This window comes from Monodelphis domestica, chromosome 2, assembly GCF_027887165.1.
Source record: "Monodelphis domestica isolate mMonDom1 chromosome 2, mMonDom1.pri, whole genome shotgun sequence".
NCBI classification, from domain to species: domain Eukaryota; kingdom Metazoa; phylum Chordata; class Mammalia; order Didelphimorphia; family Didelphidae; genus Monodelphis; species Monodelphis domestica.
Genome location: NC_077228.1, coordinates 252,927,725 through 252,952,563, shown reverse-complemented (window position 1 = coordinate 252,952,563; position 24,839 = coordinate 252,927,725). Strand labels below are relative to the sequence as shown.

Here is a 24,839-nt window from a genome sequence, read left to right as displayed (position 1 = left end):
CTGACAAAGGTTTAATTACTCAAACTTACAAAGAGCTAAATCAATTGTATAAAAAATCAAGCCATTCTCCAACTGATAAATGGGCAAGGGACATGAATAGGCAGTTTTCAGATAAAGAAATCAAAACTATTAAGAAGCACATGAAAAAGTATTCTAAATCTCTTATAATCAGAGAGATGCAAATCAAAACAACTCTGATGTATCACCTCACACCTAGCAGATTGTCTAACATGTCAGCAAAGGAAAGCAATGAATGCTGGAGGGGATGTGGCAAAGTTGGGATATTAATTCATTGCTGGTGGAGTTGTGAATTGATCCAACCATTCTGGAGGGCAATTTGGAACTATGCCCAAAGGGCGATAAAAGACTGTCTGCCCTTTGATCCAGCCATAGCACTGCTGGGTTTGTACCCCAAAGAGATAATGGACAAAAAGACTTGTACAAGAATATTCATAGCTGCGCTCTTTGTGGTGGCAAAAAATTGGAAAATGAGGGGATGTCCTTCAAGTGGGGAATGGCTGAACAAATTATGGTATATGTTGGTGATGGAATACTATTGTGCTCAAAGGAATAATAAAGTGGAGGAATTCCATGGAGACTGGAACAACCTGCAGGAAGTGATGCAGAGTGAGAGGAGCAGAACCAGGAAAACATTGTACACAGAGACTGATACACTGTGGTACAATTGAATGTAATGGACTTCTCCATTAGTCTCAATGCAAGGTCCCTGCAGGGACCAAGGAGAAAAAAACACTACCCGCAAGCACAGGACAAAGGGTGGGAGTAAAAACACTGAGGAAGGGCAACAGCTTGACTACAATTACAGGGTTGGAGGGGATATGATCAAGGAGAGACTCTGAAAGAACACCCTACTAAGGAAACCAATAGCTGGGAAATGGCCTTGGGTTGGGGATGCATGTGACACCCAGAGGAATCATGCATCGCCAATGGGAGAGGTGGGGAAGGGCGGAGAAAAAAAAGGTGATCTTTGTTTCTAATGAATAACGTTTGAAAATGACCAAATAAAATAATGTTTAAAAAAAAGAAATATTATAAAATATAATACAACATTTCTGGTGACCACAAAGAGACAGAATCCATGAATTTTTTTTCTTTTAAGAAAGCCTTTGAGGGGGCAACTGGGTGGCTCAGTGGATTGAGAGTCAGACCCAGAGATGGGAAGTCCAGGGTTCAAATATGGCCTCAGACACTTCCTAGCTGTGTCACCCTGGGCAAGTCACTTAATCCCCATTGCCTAGCCCTTACCACTCTTGTCTTAGAACCAAAACCCAGTATTGATTCTAAGATGTAAGGTAAGGTTAAAAAAAGAAAAGAAAAGAAAGCCTTTGAGAAAAGAATAGGGAATAGATAAATTTTGCAAAGCCAAATTCCTGCTCTTGTTGCTGCTTCTTGCCTTGCTGCTGCCAATTACTACTGCGGATTCAGCCTGGGTGGTCCCTGCCCAGCCTGTAGCCTCCACTTGCCCACAACCAGACCCCATGCTGTGAGCCTGCTGCTTCTGCTCCTACTACTTCCTCATCTCTTGAACACACAAGCTGGGAGTCCTTGTGAACTGCTTTCTGGGCAGCTGGTAATGTATAAATCCTACTTTCCCTTGCTTGCTGTGGCTTCCCAAGCCAAGTTTTTTTTTTTTTTTTCAAGAGCAGCCCCAGTCCGCACTATACACCCCAACCCCAGCCTGGCTAATCCAGGAGGGCTTCCGTGCTGTAGGGGTGGGGACCGAGGTATCACAGGGCCACTGGTTTTACCCCTGAGCGGGGGAAGTGCATACCAGGGCAGCGCCATCTACTGATAGGTAGAGCATGACCCAGTTCCCAGTTTGTGGATGTCTTTTCTTCCTGCTGTCCCTCAGTGTACAAGTCCTTGTGATTGGCTTGGGTGATCCTGGGATTCATGGGGAAGATTTGTCTCCCTGCACCCCCTTGCCAGTCCAATGCCTGTATCCTGTCATGTTTATTGTATTTGGTGATTATTTGTTTTAAAATTCAATTTTGTTTTTTAAGTTCACATATTAATCTGATCTATACTACTCTGTTATGCTGAATCATTTTCAGTTACTGTGTTTTGACTATTAGCTATATGTTCTGTTGCATTGTCTTTATTTGTACCTCCCCTACTATTGGACTGGAGAAAATACCATCATAAAAGTTCATAGTCAACTTGTGCAAACCCTTTTCAGTGGAAAAACCATAGGTCCTTATGGATTTGTCACTAGATCCATTGCAGTCACAAGTTGCCTATATGGTCTTTTGTTCCTTTTTGCCTTTGTTAATTGTCACATAGATGATGATAGATGGACTGTGTCAAACTGGTTACAACCTGTATACAACCTTTGGAGAATTTAATGAGTTAAATATCTCAATTGATTTTAGACATGATTTTTAGATATCTCCTCTAGAAGCACCAGTAACTCTGACTGATCATTTGTCTGCCTCTGAGTTGTTTGTAACAAGAGGTAAGGATCTATTAGTAATTGAAGTGAAGTGCAATAGCATTGTTGTTTTCCCTATCTCTCCATTTATTAAAAATGTGATGGATGAGACATCTGAAGTGATTTTCACTATTTAGCCCTCGGCTCCATGTTGAAATGGATGGGACATATTGGAGACAGGTCTTTTACACTGTTATAGTCTCGTACCAGAGGAACGGAGGTTCCCCAAAAGGGGCTTGGTTACCCTGTGATAGGTTATAATCTCATCTGAGATGTGGGAAGGACTTTCCTGGGAAGCCTAGTAGTTTCTGAATGAGGTTTTTTATATTTGTAACTGTTCAACTTATTCTATCTTTCCACCAGAATGATCTAGGATTCTTGGTGACATTTTAGACCCAAAAGGTTTTCATCAGAAGTCCAGAGGTATTTTTCTGGACTCCTCTGCCATATTTTGGAGTGATGTAATGGACTTTGTTACAAATATCTCAGCCACTCTTATGCCAAAGGAGACTGCTCCCAAATTGACTTTTTGTCAATGTAGCAATCATTGGTTTTGGCTTTGTTTTCTTTTCTTTTGCCTCCTTCTTATCACCAAACTATTGTAATTTCCCTCTAGAAACTTCAATATTGTATATACCTTTAGTTAGAGATTTTTAGCGTTATAAGTTGGTTATGTTTACATGAGCCATTGGGGAGACTAGTCTCCCAAAGGATCACAGGGAGAGTTGTGAAATTAGAATTTGTACCCCTTGAACTACATTTCCCAGCTTTCCTATTTCATCTTCACATTGAATACTTACATTTTGTAGATAAAAGTGTCTGTAACTCTACCCTCTCTCTCTCTCTTCTCCCACAAACACAATCTAGGAGAAACTCCTCTTTGCTCAGGGTTTTTACTTTCCTCTACTTCAAGTGATTATTAATAAATCTTATAAAATATAATGCATGGAGTTATTGTATATTCATTTTTAATCATACACCACTTTAGGGGAATTTTAAACATGACAAAAATAAATACCATTGAGAACACTGTACACAGAGACTGATACACTGTGGTACAATTGAACGTAATGGACTTCTCTACTAGCAGCAATGTAATGATCCAGGACATTTCTGAAGGACTTATGAGAAAGAACACTATCCACTTTCAGAAGAAAATCTGTGGGAGTAGAAACACAGAAGAAAAACAACCGCTTGATCACATGTCAATGGGGATATGATTGGGATTATGAACCGTAAATGATCACCCTAGTGCAAATATCAATAATATGGAAATAGGTCTTGACCAAAGACACATGTAAAACCCAGTGGAATTGTGCCTTGGATGTGGGAGGGGGTTGGGAGAGGGAAAGGAAAGAACATGATTTTTGTAATCCTGGGAAAATGCTCTAAATTAATCAATAAATATAAATTTAAAAAATAAATACCATTTAATATGTTTTGTGTGAAGTTTACACCTGGTGAATCACAAGCAGGGTTCAGTGTTGATAAAGGACAAAAAAGAGAAAGGACTCCAGAAGGGCAGTTGCCCACAGATGTTATGGAAGGAGACTCCTCTTCCAGACAATAATATTTCTCCTCCCCACCATACCCTTAAGTCATGAACTCTTCTCAATACACGTAAAATTAAGTAAAAATTATTTCAATTATTTTTTTATTTATGTCTACATATTATTAATGTTTATTTAATAAATTACAATCCCATTAATGCATATAATGCCTTATAAAATCTGGGTCTTCTGAGTATCTGGAAGTAATTAATTCAATTTACATTATTCCTTATGGGAAAATTTCATTTAGTACTCAGCCTTTTTGATACTTGACCTGCCTTGTAGAATGAATTAATGATGAGTACCAGACTACTACTGTATTTCTTTTTTCTTTATAGAGGTGGACAGTGGAGGCATCCTTGATCTCCTTGTGGATAACCTCTCCTTGTCATATGTTAGGAATAATAAGGGGTCTGGCCAGAGTTATAAGCATTTATTAATAAAATGAGAAAGGGAGAGATGAGAGAGAAGAGATATATTTCTCTTAAGGAAATATTAACCTAATTAGGAGTTGGTTGGCTAAGGCCTATATATTTTTCAGCAGCAGCACAGCTGTCTTATCTCTGTTGCCAAAGTCCAGAGAGGACACTGAGTTCTGTAAGGATAATTTTAGGACTGTGACCTAAACTAAATTAATTTTAGGTCACCAGGGGATAATCCAAGTAAAATATCCAAGTCAGTTGGAAATTTATGGTAATTTTTATTAATATAGAGGAAAGAAATTAAGGAGAAGGGATAGGGAAAGGGTGTAGGATTTCTGCCACCTGGCCTGTGCCAGGGGGAATTTTAGAGGCTTTTAAGAGGATAGTGTCGGAAGGTAAAGGAGAAAGGAATCAGCCTAAAACTCCAAGAGGGCTCAGCTAAGATGCCTGAACCTGAACTAGCTACTCAGCTTCTCCCAGTATAGTATTAAGGGAAAACTCACCGCCAAACTGGACAATAGCTTCAGCCATGCCAAGATGCCAGAAATGCTCAGCATGCTGCCAGCCAGAGCCACCTCTCTGGGGAAAGATACCAAAGAGAGGAAGTGACACAAAATATATAGACGATTTTACATCACTTTCCTGCATCTCATCTGTACCAATGGTAGCTTAAGCTTGACTTAGGAGAGTCCAGGGGTCTGTCAGCTGTTTCTGATTTGTCACTTGCCAGCACATGTCTATCAAAGGCCATCCTCCTAGATACTTAATCTTTAAGTATGGGTGTAGTCATTCCCGATTTTGTTAGACTAAATAGGGTGGAGTAATTTAAAGTTCACACTTCCCATCTGGGTTTTTCTTTTGCTAGGGCTGCCCAGGTGACATTTACTCTGCCTCATTGTCCCCTGCCTTAATTGCTAACTTTCCTGCTGATCCCAGAGGACATCAGAGCTTAGATTGTGTCTTAGTGATCAAGGTCCCCTAAATAACTTCCCTCACACACATAGCCCAGATGATTTCAGTCAGCATTTTTATGAGTAGTGGACCTTCTGCTTTGTAAATCTCTGCTGGAATAGAATCAACATCAGGTGCTTTACAAGAGGAACCTAATGGTATTCAATACTTCTTTAGTTGGAAGTTTGGCTATAGAGGGGTTGACTTCAAACTGAGGCATATGGTCAATGGCTACAGCATTTATTGATGATCATTTCTTGAAAATATCATAGAAGTGTTCAGCATAGCTCTCCAAGATCATATCCTTTTCACTATCTTGCTGGTAAATCCTGTGGAGTTTTCATTTTTAATTTAGTAGTTTCTGAATTTTCCCATCATTTTAATCAAACCATTCCTGATATTTGTGAATGTTCTGGCTAACATAGCACCAGACCTCTGAAATCTCTACCCACTCCTTTTCTGGTCCACTGTTTTAACACAGTTCAGTTTTCCCTCCAAGTCAACAACAAATAGTTCATGCACTGAGAAGTGCTCTAATCTGTTGACATTAAGTCTTCTAGTAGTCCTCTTGCTTTGGGGCCCTCACTTTTGTTGAATGGCAGTGTTTAGCTCAGAAAGAATAAGTCTGTGATTGGTCCAGCACTCTTATCACATCCTGTCTATCTCTTCTTTTTACAATGAGTTAGCCTATTAAATGCCAATGTTTTCTTCAAGGGGGCATTCACAAAACTTTATTACATTTAAGTAAATGGAAGACAGTGTTGGTGATAAGGTCATGGGATATACAAGTCTTCAGTAGTAAGTGACTTTTGCTGTTGCTCTTTCTGACTCAATTTCTCCCTAAAACTCCTGTCATGTCTAATGCCCACTCTGGCATTCAATTGCAGAATTTAATGAATTGTAAGACTGTCATTTTTTTTTGGTACACTGTTGATGAGGGTCTCCAGTTCTTCATAAAATTTTCTTTTTACCTCATGATAGTTCATCCTGATGGAAGTGTACACACTAATGATAGTGCCATGGCACTTTCCTGCAAATTGTAGTCACATTATAATCAGTCTCTCATTTACTCCTTTTGAGAGGTATACAAGCTTATTGACTAGATTAGATCTGATTGTGAAACCTATGCCAGTTTCATTGTACTATTCAGTGACTACTCTAGAAAAACATGTATCCAGCTCAGACTTTATTATTTTTCTGAATTCATAAAATGCTTTTATAGAATCAATATTATTAATCATGCTTACAACCATAGGTCTGTGTTTATAAAACCACTTTAGGAGGATCTGTAGATGAGTCCGAGAAATTAACAATTTATATCTGATGTAGACGTTCAGTGGCTATTACATGTCCCAACTTGAAGGCTAAAACATGGAAAGAAAATAGCAGACATGACACCACCCACCCTCATACTTCCCACAGCAGTGACCAGCCATTCAATAAAGTAGGATGGAGGTGATGTAGTGAGCATTTCTCATTTATCAAATTCCAAGAGTAAGTGCTTAAAATACATGCACTTCAGGCTAAACTGTTATATGTACAGATGTCTGGAAGTCAAGATATTGACAATTGTGGACTAGCTGAATTATTCTTTTCTGCTTATTAGACAAGACCTTGTTTTAGGAATTCTCAATTTCCTGTTGTACTTCACATACATTTTCTTAGATTTTAATACAATTTAAAGGTGAATTGCTACAAAATGGACACTTCTATTGAGGTAGCTGTGTACAGACATTAACTCTTACCTAACATAGGCTCCATGAAAATGAACCATTAGTTAAAACATTATTATAGGAACAGTTTGTTTTGTAGGAAAGAAGTTTTATAAATAGCCATTTTATGGACAATGAACAATATTATAGTGATATTTGGTTGTAATGTCTTACTATTATTGCCAATACTATACTATAGGCCAGTTACATCATGTCTTTGATATGAATCCTTGTGTGTTATTATGCTAGCCAAAGATTGGGGCACAAATTGATGCCAAAAAACAATGTAGTTTAGTTAGGTACTCAGTAACAGAGTTCCTTTCAACCACAAGTTTCACCTAAGATAGGTGGGCAAAATGGAAGGGTTAGGGTTAGGCAAAATGGAGAAGCAGAGAGCATTTGCATAGCTAGAAGCACGCACTAATGCTTTTTGATAATATTTTTTAAATATTCCCCTTTATGTACTCATGTTATTTCCTCTAAATCAGAATATTACTTTTCTACATCAACAAAGCTTGAAACATTTACCTTATTTTATCATCAGTAAATATAAATGCAATTTTACTTCCTTCTATAAAAGTAAAATAATTTCTTCAAACATTATTAAAGCAAAGTAGTCAGTTAGCATCATCTATATTAGTAAATGGAAGAATTTTACAAAAGGTTTCCCCACAAAATTAACAATGAACAAATGAACATGTGAACAAAGAACCACTCAAAAAACTGCCATCATATATACAAGAATAGGTTCTAATAACAAAATCCAAGTTCCCCGGGCAGATATGACATTCAGGATAATCCTTTATTGTTCTTTGCCTTTTTTCCTCTTGAACTTGGTGGAGTCTGAGTCAATGGTGTTCCTTTCTTGTTAATAATTGGCGGTAGCTTAAATATAATTTCATTATCCTCATCATCATTAATTTCAGCTGCTTGAGCTTTTTGCCTCTCTAAAAATGTTGGTGAACAAATGGATGTGGCACCCTGGCTTTCCACAGTATCAAGGGCAGTATCTGAAACATTCATTTTCTCTTTTTGGGGTAATTCCTCATTATCAACAGTCTTCTGAAGAGTAGTAGTTCCTGCAACCTTCTTTTTTCTTCTGCTTTGTAAAACTAATTTAGGAAATGTGTAATCTATTCCTTTTTCAGCTAATCTATTTCGGAGTTTATTTTCTTTCTTTTTAAATCGCCTCTCCATTCTTCTTCATATGTTTGTTCCTTGTTATAACGTTTTACTGCTGGATGAGAGGGCTTTGAAAATGGAATCTCACAACCTTTGAAAAGTTCTCCATGTACTTTTTCAGATGGCACAAAAGGACACTTCAATAATCTTAGCAGCAGCATCAGATTCGAACTCCAGAAATCCATAGCCTTACAATTTTCCAGTCTTTTTACTTCTGGAAAGCCTGAGTCTTTTGACAGTTCCAAATTGAGTGAAGTATTCCTTGAGTTGAGGTTCATAAAGTCCTCTGGGAAGGTGACCAAATATACTACTCCAGGAGTCAGTTTCTCTGGCTTATTAGCCCCATGCTTGCAGACACTAGCCACACGCTTCTGAAACTCGGTCTGAAGCTTCAGATCCAGCTACAAAAGCTCTTTGGGAACTGTTCACCAACTTCAATGCTGAGGCTGTACGCATAGCCTTAGCCTCAGCCATATCGTTTGAACACTTCTGCGCCATCGCATCTCTCCAGCTCTGACTTTAGTAACCTGGATTGCCTTCATTTGTTAGCATTGTTTCATTGAGGGCTGATATTTGGATGCAATATCTGCTGAGTTCTCTTGCAATAAGAGATATTCATCTTTCATGTCTATTAGATTTTATGTTGCCCAATAGTGTGCACACATTCCACATACTGGTGGTGAATGGAATCATCTTTGCAAAAATTATGTACATTTTTTGGTGTGTTTTGACAGCAAGGTAGAATCCCCTATTTTCATAGTTTGAATGGTTAAATTTGGGGGAGGAGGGGGAAGAGTTTGATCAAAAGCCAATGTGTAGTTTATTAAACACAAAACACAGTTTATTATTAGGAAATACAGATAGGAAATAGGATGGAGGAAAGTGAAAGTAATCTTATAATAGATTATAATTATACCCAAGATCCCAATCATAACTAATTTTTTCTAGAAAACCCTACATCTATCTGCCTTAGAGGGCAGTATCTTCTGCTAAGATGAAGCCCTTGCCTACTCTCTATTTGATAATATAACCACTATCTATCTACTTGTCTACCCAAGTTAACAATGATCATTCTGTTTCTCTGTCTCCAATCAGAGTGCTAGGAATACACCCTCTCCCCAAGAGAGCCAGAGACAAAAGTCCTTTCCAATGGTCTGCAACTTACAAAAACCACACTCTTCTGTCACCAACTGACAATCAGCATAGCAGGAGGTCTCTTACTGAAAAATATTATTGCTCCTTTTCCTCTTAAATATAAAAAAGAAGAAATTAATTAAAAATATCTTAACAATAGTAAGCAGACCAGGGTTAGGTGAAGCAGACAGCTTCAAATGAACAATTTTTAGGACACTTTTCTAGCCCCTACCTCATGCTAGGAGGTGAGCCTTTAAAAAAAGTGCTCTGACACTCAGGGGGCTGCTGAATTCCGGTGTTACTTCCAGGACAAAGATGACTTTATGCCCTGTGTATAGGTTTGAGACAGTTCTCAGTGTATCCATACCTACCCATTATCATAGAACTTTTGAGGTAGGAGTAAAATAACAAAATAATGAGATAGTAAAATGTGAATGCACATAAATTGGATTTAAGTGAGGCAGAGTTGTACAAAGTTGTCACACTCTTTTTCCGTTATCAAAGTTTAGTGGTAAGACAAAAGTCAAGATAACTGGTGATGGCTCAGGATGCAGTGGATGATCTTGGCTTCTTTGATACCTAACCAAGCTCTAAGCACACCACAGGACCTATGTCAGCTTTTTTATGGCCACTGGAACACATTTTCATCTGCATATTCCAAAGGGGGGAAGTATTCACATGCTCTAACTTACTGACAGGTTTGATGTCCCTTAGTTATACTCAACTTGATTTAGCTTGCCTGCCAAGATCATTTTTACCTGTGTGTGGCCTCTGTGCATCTTACAACGTCTTGAAGCCACAGGTGATAGCTAGATAGCAAATGAACACCAAAGGAGTAAAACAGCACTGGAAAAAAAGAAAAAACAAAGGGCTCAGTAAGCCCTCATACCAAAGGTACTAGTCTTTCTTGTTACAAGCTAGAGGAAGAAAGAAAGGAGCTATTGGTGGGATTTTACTCTCACCAAGTGTCTCAAGTCAACAAGAATGTATTTATTTATACCAATTATATACAATAAAATTCCACATAAGTTTTCCAAAATTATATGGCCAAATTGTCCACCTCCCTCCTTCCCCCTGCTCCCAAAGCTGGCAAACAATTCAATCTGGGTTATACAGGTATTATCACACAAAGCATATTTCCATATTGTTCATTTTTATAAGTGAATAATCTAATAAAACCCAAACCTCAAAACATATATCCAAATAAACAAATGAAAAATCATATGCTTTCATCTGCAAAGAATTTATTTGTTAATTATATTTTTATTAATGTCTTTTTTTTATATATCACCATAATTTCCTCTGGTGTCCATATGCCTCACCCTTTTACAGGCCATCCCATATAATACATGATGTTTTTAAAGAAAAAAGATGAAATAAATTAATATTACTAATTAATACATCAAAAAAGTCTGAAAATATATGCAATATATCACACTTATGAATTTCTCACTTCTGTGGTGGAGAGATCTTCTCTTTTTTTTAGGCCATATTAGCAACTTTGTTATTCCACAGTGTTACTTTTTATTTTTTGGTGTGTTTCTTTTATTTACATTACTGTGTATGTTGTTTTCTTGGCTCTGCTTACTTTATTCTTCATCAGTTCATATATATCTGTCTACACTTCTCTATGTTCATCATATTCTTCATTTCTTTCAGCACAGTAATTTTCCAGTACATTAATGAACCATCATTTGTTTAGCTATTCACAAATGGATAAACATCTTAACTTCTGATTTTTTGCTATGCTGCTATAAATAGTTTGATATAAATAAACTCTTTCTTATTTTTTAAATCAATAACCTCCTTGGTGTTTAAGCCTACTTGTGGACTATCTTGGTCAAAGACTATGGATAATTTTATCACTCTTTAGGGGCATAATTGCAAATTGCTTTCCAAAATATCTTTACTGGTGCAAAGGTTGTCCAACAATCCATCAGGTATCTGTCTTCCCACAATCTCTCCAATATCGACTTTCTCCATGTTTTGTCACCTTTACCAATTTGTAGGGTATGAGATCAAGCAACCCCAGGGTTGTTTTGATCTACATTTCTCTTATTAGTAATTTGGAACATTGTTTCATATAGTTATTAAAACTTTGCAGATCTTTTGAGTACTATTGATATCCTCTGTGAGGGAATGCTTTTGGTCTTGTGTTATGATCTTTAATATTCTGCTCACATATTTATTTTGGATTTATTATGTAATATGGTAGATTGGGAATTAGAAGACCTTAATTTTTAGTCCCAGTCTTTCCATTGAGAATCTATTTGAGGCAGGTAGGTGGAATAGTGTGCAGGGTATTAGACTTGGAATAAGGAAAGCCTACATTTAAAACCTGCCTTAGATACTTTTTGGTCATGTGATGATAGTCACTTCATGATCTTCTTGCATGGGTCTGAGCACCTGGGAGGGAAGCCAGGAACTGAGGGAATATGGGTGGAAGGGTTAAAGATTAAGGGAGAAAGGATATAGGTATAAGAAATAGACAAAGAGGCACAGAAGTCATCAGTGTTGCATTCAACCTGTCAGCTCCTCTTCAGATGGTGGGAGAGAGAGAGAGAGAGAGAGAGAGAGAGAGAGAGAGAGAGAGAGAGAGAGAGAGAGAGAGAGAGAGAGAGAGAGAGAGAACATGAGTGAGCTGAACTCTTTTTATTATGGATGGAAGCAATAGGGGTTGAGAGATGTGAATCAAATGATTGGTACATCAGAAGTTTTAACATGGCAGTGACAATCAAGAGGCAACAAATGGTAATATAATAGCATGGGCATAAATCAGGAAAATAGCACTTGTGAAGCCTTCTCCTTTCCACCACCCTGGCACCAGTTTATACATATGCAGGGATCGGGCTTTGACATTACAAAGAACCTGTAGAACTGGTCTGATAGCTTTCAGACTGCAGATAACAGCATAAGCTTAATTTGTAAGTTCAGTAAAATTTTAATTCCCATCCAATTTAAGGATTCAGCAATCAATCCATAAGTCTGATCCATGAGCACTAGCATACTAGCTAGAGTCAGATTTTGAATACATCTTCAATATCTTCATGATTCATTATAATTGAGACCCTTCACCTTAGAAGTATCAAGTTCTTGATCTGTAAAATGAGGGATAAGGGAATGGAGCCAAGATGGTGGCTTAGTAGCAGCAAAAGCTGAAGCCACTCTGAGAATCCTTCCAAACCAATCTTTAAAAAACACCTCAAACCAACAGCAAGACAGAGTGAGGGGGCTCTCCTGCTGAATACAAATTGAAAGGTAGGCAGAGAGAATCAATTTTTTCAGAATAAGGGGAAAGTGGAAGCAAAACTGCACACAAAGGAATGCCAGCCAACCACTCCCCACCAACTGCATCAGGTTCCAAGCCTCAGCATAGGCAACTTCAGTATTCCAGGATGCTGCCCACACCAATAGAGCACCTCACACCCACCCTTTGAAGTCCCAGGCCCTGGCAGCAGTCCACAATGAGGCCCAGAAGTCCTTAGCACTTGGCACTTTCAAGCATGCACTGTTGTGAAGCCCTGTGGCAAAATAGCTCAGAGTCCTGAGACCTGCAAGCCACCAGCAGAGGAGACAGAATCAGCAGCTTTCAGAACTCCTAGTCTATGGGCAAAAAAAATGCTAAGAAAATTAGCAAAAAACAAAAGAAACACCTAACCCTAGAAAATATTTATGGAAACAAAGAGCAAGGTACAGAGTCAATAGAGAACAGTGAGATCCAAGAAACCACATGAAAAAACTTCAAAGAAAAATGGCAATTGGTCATAAGCACTGTAAGATCTCAAAAAGGAATTGAAAACTTAAATAAGACATGTAGAAGAAAACTGGAGAAAGGAAATGATGGTAATGCAAAAGGAAAACAACCCTTGTCTTGGAGGAGGCCTCATGACTGGAAGCCTTGTTTAATCCTCTGTGCCCCAATTTTCTGGGGTCTCTGAAGCCCTTCCTGGTTCATACCAGGCCAGAGTATCCCTCTCTCTCTCTCTCTCTCTCTCTCTCTCTCTCTCTCTCTCTCTCTCTCTCTCTCTCTCTCTCTCTCTCTCTCTCTCTCTCTTTACTTTTAATCTCCCAATTTGTAAGTAAAACACCATAAAATTCATTCAAACTTAAGTAATTCATTTGGAATTAAGTAATTAAATTCTTGCCAACCATACTTTTAAATATTCAGTCCAACCATAATTTTACCCTTTATAGCAGAGAGAATTAAAAACCAGAATCCTACCACTGGTTACTTACAAGAAACACATTTGAGGCAGGTAGACACACATGGAGTAAAGGTAAGGGCTGAAACAAAATCTATTGGGCTTCAAATGAGATATATTTAAAAAAAGCTGGAGCAGTAATCATGATGTCAGACAAAGCTAAAACAAAAATAGATCTGAGTAAAAGAGAGAAGGAAGATAATTACATCTTGGTAAAAGGTAGTTTAGACAATGAAGTAATATCAATACTTAACATATGTGCACCAAATGTTGGATAGCCTCCAGATTTAAAGGAGAAACTAAAAGAGCTTAAGATGGAAATAGACAGTAAAACTATGCTAGTGGAGGACCTTAATCTTTCCCTATCAGAACTAGATAAATCTAACCAAAAGATCAATAAAAAAGTAAAGGAACTGAATAAAATTTTAGAAAATTTAGATTTAATAGATATGTGGATAAAACTGAATAGGGATAGAAAGAAATATCTTCTTTCAGCAGCACCTGACTATGTGCTATGACATAACAACAAGAATCAAGTGCAGAAATAATAAATGTGACTTTTTTTGGTCAGAATGAATTAAAAATTAATTAATAAGGTTCATAGAAAAGGAAATTTAAAATTAATTAAAATAAATAATCTAATTCTTCAAAACTGGTGGGTCAAAGAACAAATCACTGATTTCATTGAGTAAAATGACAATGAGGAGACAACATATCAAAATTTATGGGACACAGCCAAAGCAGTACTTCAGGGGGAAATGTATATCCCTGCATGTTTATATCAATAAAATAGAGAAAAAGCAAATCAATGAATTAATTGTGCATAGAATTAAAAATAACTAGAAAAAGAACAAAATTTTAAATTCCCAATTAAAATTGTAAATCCTAAAATATCAAAGGAGAAACTAATAAATTTGAAAGTAAAGAAACTATTGAACTAATAAATAAGAGTAGGAATTGATTCTATGAAAAAATAGAGCATTGATTAATTTGATTTAAAAAAACTAAATAAGAGACTAAAATTATCAGTATCAAAAATGAAAAGGATGATTTCAACTCTAATGAAGAAGAAATGAAAGCAATTATTAGAAGCTATTTTGCCCAATTATATGGCAATAAATCTGATAATCTAGGTGAAGTGGATTAAATATTTATAAAAATATAAATTGCCTAGTTTAACAAATAGGAAATCAAAATCTTAAATAATCCGAACTTGAAAAAAGAAATTGAATAAGCCTTCAATAAATGCCCTAAGAAAAAAATTCCCTGGGCCAGTTGGATTCACAAGAGAACTCTATGAAACATTTAAAGAACAATTAATCTCAATATTATACAAACTATTTGACAAAATAAACAAAGAAGGAGTCCTACCAAATTCTTTTTATGATACAAATATGGTGTTGATACCTGGGCCAGGAAGATAAAAAAACAGAGAAAGAAAATTACAGGCCAATTTATCTAATGAACATTGATGCAAAAATCTTAATTAAAATACTATCAGAGAAACCAAAGCAATACATCACAAGGATTATTCACTATGACCAGGTGGGATTTATACTAGGAATACAAGGCTCATTAAATATTAGGAAAACTATCAGCATAACTTGCCACATCAATAATGAAACCAACAGAAATCACATGATTATTTCAACAGATACAGAAAAAGCCTTCAACAAAATATAATGTTCATTTCTATTAAAATGCTAGAGAGGGCAGTTGAGTGGCTCAGTGGATTGAAAGTCAGGCCTAGAGTTGGGAGGTCCTAGGTTCATATCTGGCCTCAGACACTTCCTAGCTGTGTGACCCTGATCAAGTCACTTTACCCCCATTTCCTAGCCCTTACCACTCAACTGTCTTTGAACCAATACACAGCATTAATTCTAAGATGGGAGATATGGGTTTTAAAAATCACTAGAAAACATAGGAATAAAATTATTTCCTTAAAGTAATTTATTAATTTATTTAAAAGAATTGATTAATAATTTATTTAAAACCATCAACAAGTATCATCTGCAATGAGGATAAGTTAGAAGCCCTCCAATAAGATCAAGAATGAAGCAAGGATGCCCATTATCACCCCTATTTAATATTGTACTAGAAATGCTTACTTTAGCAATTAGAGAAGAAAAAAATTAAAGGAATTAAAGTAGACAATAAGGAAACTAAACTATCACTCTTTGTGGATGATGGTATACTTGGAGAATCCCAGGAAATCAACTAAAAAACTATTTGAAATAATTAATAACCTTAGCTAAGTTGTGCTATACAAAATAAACCAATATAAATTATTAGCATTTCTCTATATTTCCAACAAAGCTCAGCAGTAAGCATTAGAAAGAGAAACTCCATTTAAAATCACTCTAGACAATATAAAATACCTGGGAATTTATTTGCCAAGACAAACACAGGAACTATATGAGCACAATTACAGAACTCTTTTATACAAATAAAGTTTGATCTACACAATTGGAAAAACATTAATTGTTCATGGGTAGGTTAAGCTAATATAATAAAAATGACAATCATACTTAAAATTAATTTATTTTCTCAGTGCCATACCAATTAAACTATCAAAAAACTATTTTATAGAACTCAAAAGAATAATAAAATTCATCTGGAAGAACAAAAGTTCAAGAATCAAGGGAACTAATGAAAAAGAAAAGTGAAGAATAGTGGTCTAGGTGCACCAGAAATTAAAATGTTCCATAAAGCAGTTATCATCAAAACAATCTAGTACTGACTAAGAAATAGAAGGGTGAATCAATGGAATATATTAGGGTTAATAACCTCATCAATATAGTGTTTGATAATCCAAAAGATCCCAGATTTTGGGTTAAGAACTTACTATTTGACAAAAACTGCTAGGAAAATTAAAAAATAGTATGGCAAAAATTAGGTTTATATAAATATCTTACACTCTATACTAAGATATGGTGAAAATTGGTATATGATGTAAACATAAAGAGTGATGTTACAAAACAAGTGATAGAGAATATTACAAAATGTAAAATGAATAATTTTGATAATATTAAATTTGAAAGTTTTTGTACAAACAAAACCAATGTAACCAATATTTAAAGGGAAACAATTACCTGAGAAAAAAATTCATAGTACATTTCTCTGTTAAATGTCTCATTTCTCAAATATATAAAGAAGTAAGTCAAATTTATAAGAATCCAAGTCATTCCCCAATTGATAAATGGTCAAAGGATATGAATAGGTAGTTTTCAGATGAAGAAATCAAAGCTATCAATAATCATATGAAAAAATGTTCTAAATCGCTCTTGACTAGAGAAATGCAAATTACAATACCTGGGAGGTAGTATTTAATACCTATCAGATTTGCCAAGATGACAGTAAAGGAAAGTGGTAAATATTAAAGGGAATATGGCAAAAATGGGACACTAATGCATTGGTGATGGAGTTGTGAACTGATCCAACCATTCTGGAGGGTAATTTGGAATCATGCCCAAAAGGCTATAAAAGAATACATACCTTTTAATCCAGTAATATCACTATTAGGTCTGTATCCCAAAGAGCTAAAAGAAATGGGAAAGGACTTGTTCATACAAAAAATATTTATAGTTACTCTCTTTGTGGTGGCAAAGAATTGGAAACTAAAAGGATGTCCCTCAATTGGGGAATGGATGAACAAATTGTGGTATATGGTGGTGATGGAATACTATTGTACTATAATAATGATGAACAGGAGGATTTCAGAAAGAGCTTGAAAGACCTATATGAATGGATACAGAGTGAAATAAGCAGAACCAGGAAACCATTGTATAGAGTAACAGCAATATTGTGGGACAATCAAATGTGATAGACTTTGCTACTAACAGCCATACGATGATCAAGAATAATTCCAAGAGACTTTTGAAAAAAAAATGCTATCTATCTCCAGAGAAAGAACTGTTGAAGTAAGAATGCAGATAGAACCATATGGTTTATCACTTCTTTATTTAAGGGTTTTGGTTTTATAAGATTATTCACTTAAAAATGAATGATATGGAAACATATTTTGCAGGATAATATACATATAACCCAAACTGAATTGTTCGACAACTCCAGGAAGGGGAGGGAAGAAGAGAGGGAAACAATTTGGATTATACAACTTTGGAAAACTTGTCAAAATGTTATTACCAATTTTTTAATGTTTTCTTTGTACTTTTAATAATAACTTCCTATTTTTGGATTTAACAGATTGAATAATGGGGATGCAGTAAATATTCTACTATATTGTAAGAATTAAAATTAGGACTCAAGGTCTTAGAATTTTTATAAAGCTTATTACAATTACTTGGATAGGTAAAGACAGAGAGATAGAGGGAAAATCTTATTTTAGCTAGCCACATGGGTGGTCTCAGTCTGGCCACAGCAGCAGCTAACACAGTACTGTCTTCCTGGGTAGAGCTTGAGCACTTCCTAGATAGCCTCTTTTATGATCCTTTACACCCTGATCACACTCACAGTCACATACCCTATGTAGGTGATGCAAACTCACACAGACTGACGTAGACCCAAGTGACCTAATTTACACAATGATTTCTTTCACTCTGTTCTGGCTTCTGGGTCAAATGTTTGGTAGGAGATGAGATCAAGTGTGTGACCCCAGAAAAATAAATTTCCTTCACACAATATACAGCTAACAAGATTATTTCTAATAATGGAACAAAAATTTTAAATGGAAAATATTGATCTTTGGATTCAGGTAGCTGGTGTTGTTAGGGTCCAGGTTTTCGCCCACCACCATGGAAGACCAAAAGACAATGCAATCAAGCAAAAGGGTTGTTTATTGAACTGGTGTGCACCAGCAGCACACACCAGGGGAGCCCCACCATAGACTTCCAATTGTAGTCTGGGGATGCTGGGATATATATCCCCTCCAGCATGCATGGCCCCCCAGTCCCTATTTGGTAAATACCATTGTTGGAATGTTTGCCAGCATTTATGGTCCCTAAGTTCTTATCTGGGACCTACTGCTGCTGGGACCTTTGACATATTAACTTCCAAGGTCTGGCAATTTCCTGCTCAGGCCCCTAAGTTCTTATCTGGTACATATTAACTTCCAAGACCTGGAAGTTTCCTGCTCCCTCATTTCCTACTTTTTTTTCTCTCAGGGGGCAGAGGGATGGTCCACCTGCTGAGAGGGCTTATAGCCTCAGCCCAGGGCTCAAGGTGGCTAGGGATGGCTAGGGGTTGGTACTGTTGTTGGAGGGCCAACACCTGGATAGCATCCAGCTGGTCTTTCACAAACCAAACAAGGTGTTTAAAAATGCAGGGGGAAAATGTCAAGAGTAGGATGAAGATTACAAGGGGCCCTATAAGGGAAGTAACTAGGGTAGTGAGCCAGGGAGAAGAGCTAAAAAGGTGGGCGCACCAGGGGCCAGCAGTTTCTCTCTTCTATGTGTGGTGTCATGTATTCTTTTTGCTAGCTGTCTCCCCACTGCCACAAGGGAACCATGCAGCCTTTAGGCAGGCCAGAATCTCAGGCCCCACCTGGTTCAGTGCCCCTGCCATCCTATCCCCTCCCCTCTCCAAGTATCTAAGGGACAAAGGGCGAAGTCCAAGTCTTCTGTAGCTTCTTCAGTGCTGAGAATGGGTGTAGAGCTGTCCCTGCCTATGGAGGGAGGGGGAGGGGAACAAAGAGGGGGAGGGGAAAACTGCAGACACAAGGTCTTTAGGGGCATGTCCTCAGTGAATTCCAGGGTCCCAGGTTGGTGGAGAACTGCTTAGAGATCTGAAGGGTGTCCAGCCACTGCTTCCCCCAACGGGCAGACAGGTCACAAAGGGGAGAGTCAGCCCCTAAGATAGAAGTGTATTGGGGCAAATAGCAGAGAGAAACAAAACATTAATACAACAGTAATGAACATCACACATTTGCATTTGGGTATCTTAGCCAACAGACTTCATCCTCAGGAATAGATCCCTTTAGGAAATCACATTGCTGAGTTGTTTGCAGAGCTGGTATGTGATCTCTGTTAAAGAACATCCCTTTGCAAAGCACACATTAACTATAAACATCTACAAACACTTGAGTAACAGTATCTTACAGATATATTCTTTTACCCCAGTTTCTGGGGAAAATTCAAGAAAGCTTTGAGCTATTCCAAGCTTAAAATCCAAACTTCAATTAAGGCTGCAAATACAAGCCATCAATTAATAAACTTCACCTACTTCTCAAAATATGTTCCTAATAATTTGAGAATGTCCAATTATTAACCTAATAGGTTGTTTGGGGAAATGGAAACTTTAATTTTCCAATTTGTATTATGTGCTGATTATGGGTATGTCATGAAGGAAGACGGCCCAGAAAGGAAAAATATCTCCACATGTCACAAAGGACACAATGAGTGGCTTCATGTACCAAGCAAGGCTGTCACTGCCATTATTGTTTCACTCAAGGATTAGCAGCCTAGATGGTCAGGAAAATTCAGTCCAAAGTGAGCCTTGGGCTGCCTTCTCTATAACCAGACTTTCCCTCTCCTTAGAGCACTTGCCACTGGATCCCAGAAGCCTTCTTTTTCCTTAAATGACAAGTCTCACCCATTACAGCTCAGAGAAATTCTGCTTGTCAGCAGACCAGAAACAAATTTCCATGCCCTCAAACAAGCTTTTCTGACCATTTTCCCTCTCTAAGGATTCCTTAAGACCTATGAGTCTACATTATAGCAGTTATTCTTACATATTTGGGCAATAATTAATTTATCATAATTTACCCATAAAACCTGAACAGGAATGTTGAATTCATTAGCTCTACAGTAAGTACATATCAGGGCTAGATCAACTTAGGCCATCTGAAGGAACTAAGACAAGATCAGTCAGGAATCTCTAAGGATTTCAGAGAAATCCCGGAATTATTTGTGATTTTACAAAACTACATACATCAATTCTAGAAATTATCCCTAAGTTAAAGATCCAATTATGAGAACAAAATATCTATCTATTCTCTTTCACCTTCTCTGTCTCTGTCTCTCTCTCTGTCTCTCTCTGTCTCTCTCTTTCTTCCTTCAAAGCCCTCTGTTTAAAAAGCAGAATACACCTACCATTCTTTACAAACCTGCATACTCAAGCTTTATGGACTTTAGATCAAAGTCCCTCTTTCTTCTGAATTCAAACCCAACATACCTCCCCACTTTCTCTGACATGCTGTTACCATCATAAGGTAAACCACTATCCAACATACCTCTCCTAAGGCAAACAACTATCCTCCTGGTATCACTTCAATTGCTAATCGGTAACCAAAAGAATTCTGATTTAAAAGATTACATTGAACAATCTTTAGCATAGAGCTCAACCATTATAAATTTCAGTTCATAGTACAAATTGGTAAACTGAGGTAGCCACCGAGTATTGAACAAAATCTATGGTAGAGTCAGGTTTACAATGAGCTTTTGTTTACATCCAAACAATATTTAAAATACATGACTCAGCAGCAACTCAAATTCTGAGCAAGCATTTTTCACATATATGCCATTTTTAACATCCTACTCACTCTTTGGCTACTGTTTGCAGCATATATCCTTAAGCAGATCAAAATGTAATCAAAATCTCAACCAACAAATTTCCAAAACTCGTATGTGGTAACTTTATCAATTACATATCGCTCAACTCAGTTTATCACTCTGGACCTGGAATGTTTGCATTAAGATTCCACAGCTTCAAACAAGCTTCTTGGTCAGACAGGGCTGGCAATATTTGCTTGCTGAAGACCCTTAAAAACCTCCAAAATATACAATTAAAATATATTCATCTTTAAGTTCCATCATACAGTGATTGTCAACTTTTTTAGATCCCTATTTCAATCCCTAAGTGTCAGTGTGGAACTATTATAAGCACTTCTTTCTCCTCCCTGTGTGCAAGGAAGGGGTTAATAGCTTCTGAGCAATTTATCCTAAGGCTTCCTGACTTGATTTAAATTTTATTACTTAGCATCCTTGGTCCATCCTTCTCAGTGGATTTCAGTTTGAACTCCACACTTCCAAATGACTCTGATTAAGTCCTTTAGCAATGTTTCAGTGTTACCAAACTGAGGTGCAAGCATTTACCTGTACTTCTCTCAAACCTGTCTAAAGTAGAATAGAACCTCCAGTTTAGTTTTCTTTTAGCTCAAAACATTGCCACATTCCTAATTTAAGTCCATCAAAATTATTCCAATTTTTAATTTGTTATCTCTATTTCATACTAGAATTCAGAGTATCAATTAGTACCTCTATTCATTACTCTTATTGAAGTGGAGCACTTCATAGAACAAATCCAGACTCCCTAAAATTCAATTATTAACTTATATAGAAAGGTTATAAGATATAAAGTTATTTCCTTTCACCTGTACTTAATCACTTTTCCCTAGTTAGCTACATGTTACCTGGCATTCCAGCCAGCTCTTTGATATATCTGAAGCTAGACTGTATTTAATCCTCATGACAAGCCCTCTTGATTTCAGGGCTGGTTAAATTTGTCTTGTTAAGGACATACAGTTTGTATATCATATACCCTTAACCTATTTAGGTGGAAAACTTAATTCTCTTCATAATACAAATGCATACATATTTTGCATTCACTCAGCATTACTAATTTCCAGCATTTGGTATCTGAATACATGTTCATCTCTAGATTGCAAATTCCTTCCTATGCATTTTGCACAGTTAAAAACAATTAACATGACCTTGATCAAAGACAACATCATTTTAAAATTTCCTCTTTTGTAAAATATCAAATTCTTAGCACTTATATCATTAAATCCCATGCACAGATTAACCACTTTAAAAACCTCTTGTGTGTCATATGATTTCTTGCTGCTAGCTCTGACAGCACATACATTAAAATAAATCTGATTTGAAAGATTCCCAAGTTTAAATTCTAGAAACCATTATGCATTGCAAGGTTTAACAAAACAAACTTCTAACCAGGAGTTTTTGTGCTCAATAAAAATCTGGCAACATTTCACATTTAGAGTTAATTAATTTTTTTTAAGTGAAAAGTGCCTCTAACTGTGGAGTAAAAATCTCCCTTTTCTGCTCAGAATTTTCTCACTTTCGCTCCTTTGGGGGACCATCCAAAGGAAGAAAGAGGAAAAAAAATCATTGAATAGGTAATTGCTTTTGTCCTCTGTTGAGGATTAATCTTGCATTTTCCCCATTTTTACATAGAGACAAGACTGTGACAACTTTGTGGCCAACATGCTTTGAAAGGAAAAAAAATTAGTGTTTTAGGATCCATTCTTAAGAAGAAATATTTGCAGGGAGAAAATTCATTAAAACAGTTCCAGTGTACTGCTCCTTTAAGTGTCTCAGGGAAGGAACTTCTAAATCCCCTCCCATGGGAACTTTACTCCTTCATAGCCTGCCTGGTTGGAATACAGGCAGAGGGAGCAGAGGAACAACCATTGCAAAATTAATTCCCCTTTGTGACACTGCATCCTAAACTCCTTTATCTTCTTTGTTTAATCTAGCCACAACAAAGACTCAAAGAAGCCTATAGGACACCCTCTCTCACACATTCATATACCTTTGTCCAAATATAGAAAGACACAGGAGACAAACAGTAAAAGCCAGAAGACAAACAACAGAGACATGGACATTCACTAGGATTCGGGGCAGTACACCCCCCCCCCCCAACCCTAGGGGCTTATCTTATGAAACTTGTAAGGACCGTAAACCTTAAAGCAAGCTGTTGACAAGCAAACTGATTATCTATTGTTGAGACCAAGAAGTTGAAGGTATCTCAAGGCATTGGCTAAGTTATTTATCAACCTCTTCTCTTCCATCTTTAACCAGTGAAGAATTCTGATACCAGCGACTGCTTTTCAGTGACCAGCTGTCCGGTTCCTCCCTTGCGGCCAAAAAAAACCTCAGTGTGCCTAAAAAAAAGCACCTGGGGCTGAAAGAAAGATAAGGAGGGGAGTGATACCGGGGATTTCAAAGAATCCTGATACTAGCAACTGCTTGTCAGGGGCTGGCTACCAGCGACTGCTTGTCAGGGGGCCGGCTGCCCGGTCCCTCCTTGTGGCCAAAAAAACCTCAGTGTGTCACCTACGGCTATAAGAGCCACCTAGGGCCAGAAAAATCACCTAGAGATCGTGGGGCATACCCCAGTCTCTCTTAGGGGTGCAATTTCTTCCCAAAAGGGGACTCAATCCCCTTTCCCAAAGCTAGTTGAGAGCAATTCCAACCTGACAAAGACTCAAACTTCGTGCTCAGGGCCCTCCCAACCTGACTTGACAGAGACTCAAACTCTGTACTCGGGGGACTTGAGCCCCCAAAAGTACCAAGGTATCTGATGGAGACTCAAACTCCATGCTCGGGGAACTTGAATCCCCGAAAGTTCCAAGTTCGGCACACCCTGGACTGTATTCCTTCCCCACCCCAGATCACAGATGCTTCCTCTAGTTCCCAACTGGCCTCCTCATGGAGGATAAACCGATGCGGTACAATAGAGTCCACACTCAGAAACAGGTGTCAGGATCGGACAGATGCCGCAGGGCGAACCCCTCACCCTAGAACAGGGTGGGCCTCGAATCTTAGCATAAGGATGTCCTGACCACAGGCATGGAGAATTATCCACTGGGCCATATATTTAGTGAGAGTCCTCCTCTCCCCCATACACTTTCAGTCACCACATACACACACACTCTCACACCCCACTCGGCTCACCTGAAGGTCCAGTGCAAGGCAGTGCCTCTGGCCCTCTTGTCAAGGAGTTCCTAAGTGGGGACGAGCCGGATGAGCCCCCAAATGTTAGGGTCCGGGTTTTCGCCCACCACCACGGAAGACAGGGTTGTTTATTGAACTGGTATGCACCAGCAGCACACACCAGAGGAGCCCCGCCATAGACTTCTAATCGTAGTCTGGGGATGCTGGGATATATATCCCCTCCAGCATGCATGGCCTCCCAGTCCCTATCTGGTACATACCATTGTTGGAATGTTTGCCAGCATTTATGGTCCCTAAGTTCTTATCTGGGACCTACTGCTGCTGGGACCTTTGACATATTAATTTCCAAGGTCTGGCAATTTCCTGCTCAGGCCCCTAAGTTCCTTATCTGGTACCTATTGCTGGGACCTTTGACATATTAACTTCCAAGGTCTGGCAATTTCCTGCTCAGGCCCCTAAGTTCTTATCTGGTACATATTAACTTCCAAAGCCTGGCAGTTTCCTGCTCCCTCAGTGTCTTTTTGATTGGGTTGGATTCTTTTTTATTTCAAATGTGAAAGTGTTCTTTGGAAAACAGGAATC

The 24,839-nt window shown here is 37.7% G+C and overlaps 1 pseudogene; it reads right to left on the bottom strand.

Annotated features, from left to right (window-relative positions):
* Positions 1 to 7,550: 7,550 nt before the first annotated feature.
* Positions 7,551 to 24,489, bottom strand: LOC130456925 (MKI67 FHA domain-interacting nucleolar phosphoprotein-like; annotated as a pseudogene).
* Positions 24,490 to 24,839: the final 350 nt, after the last annotated feature.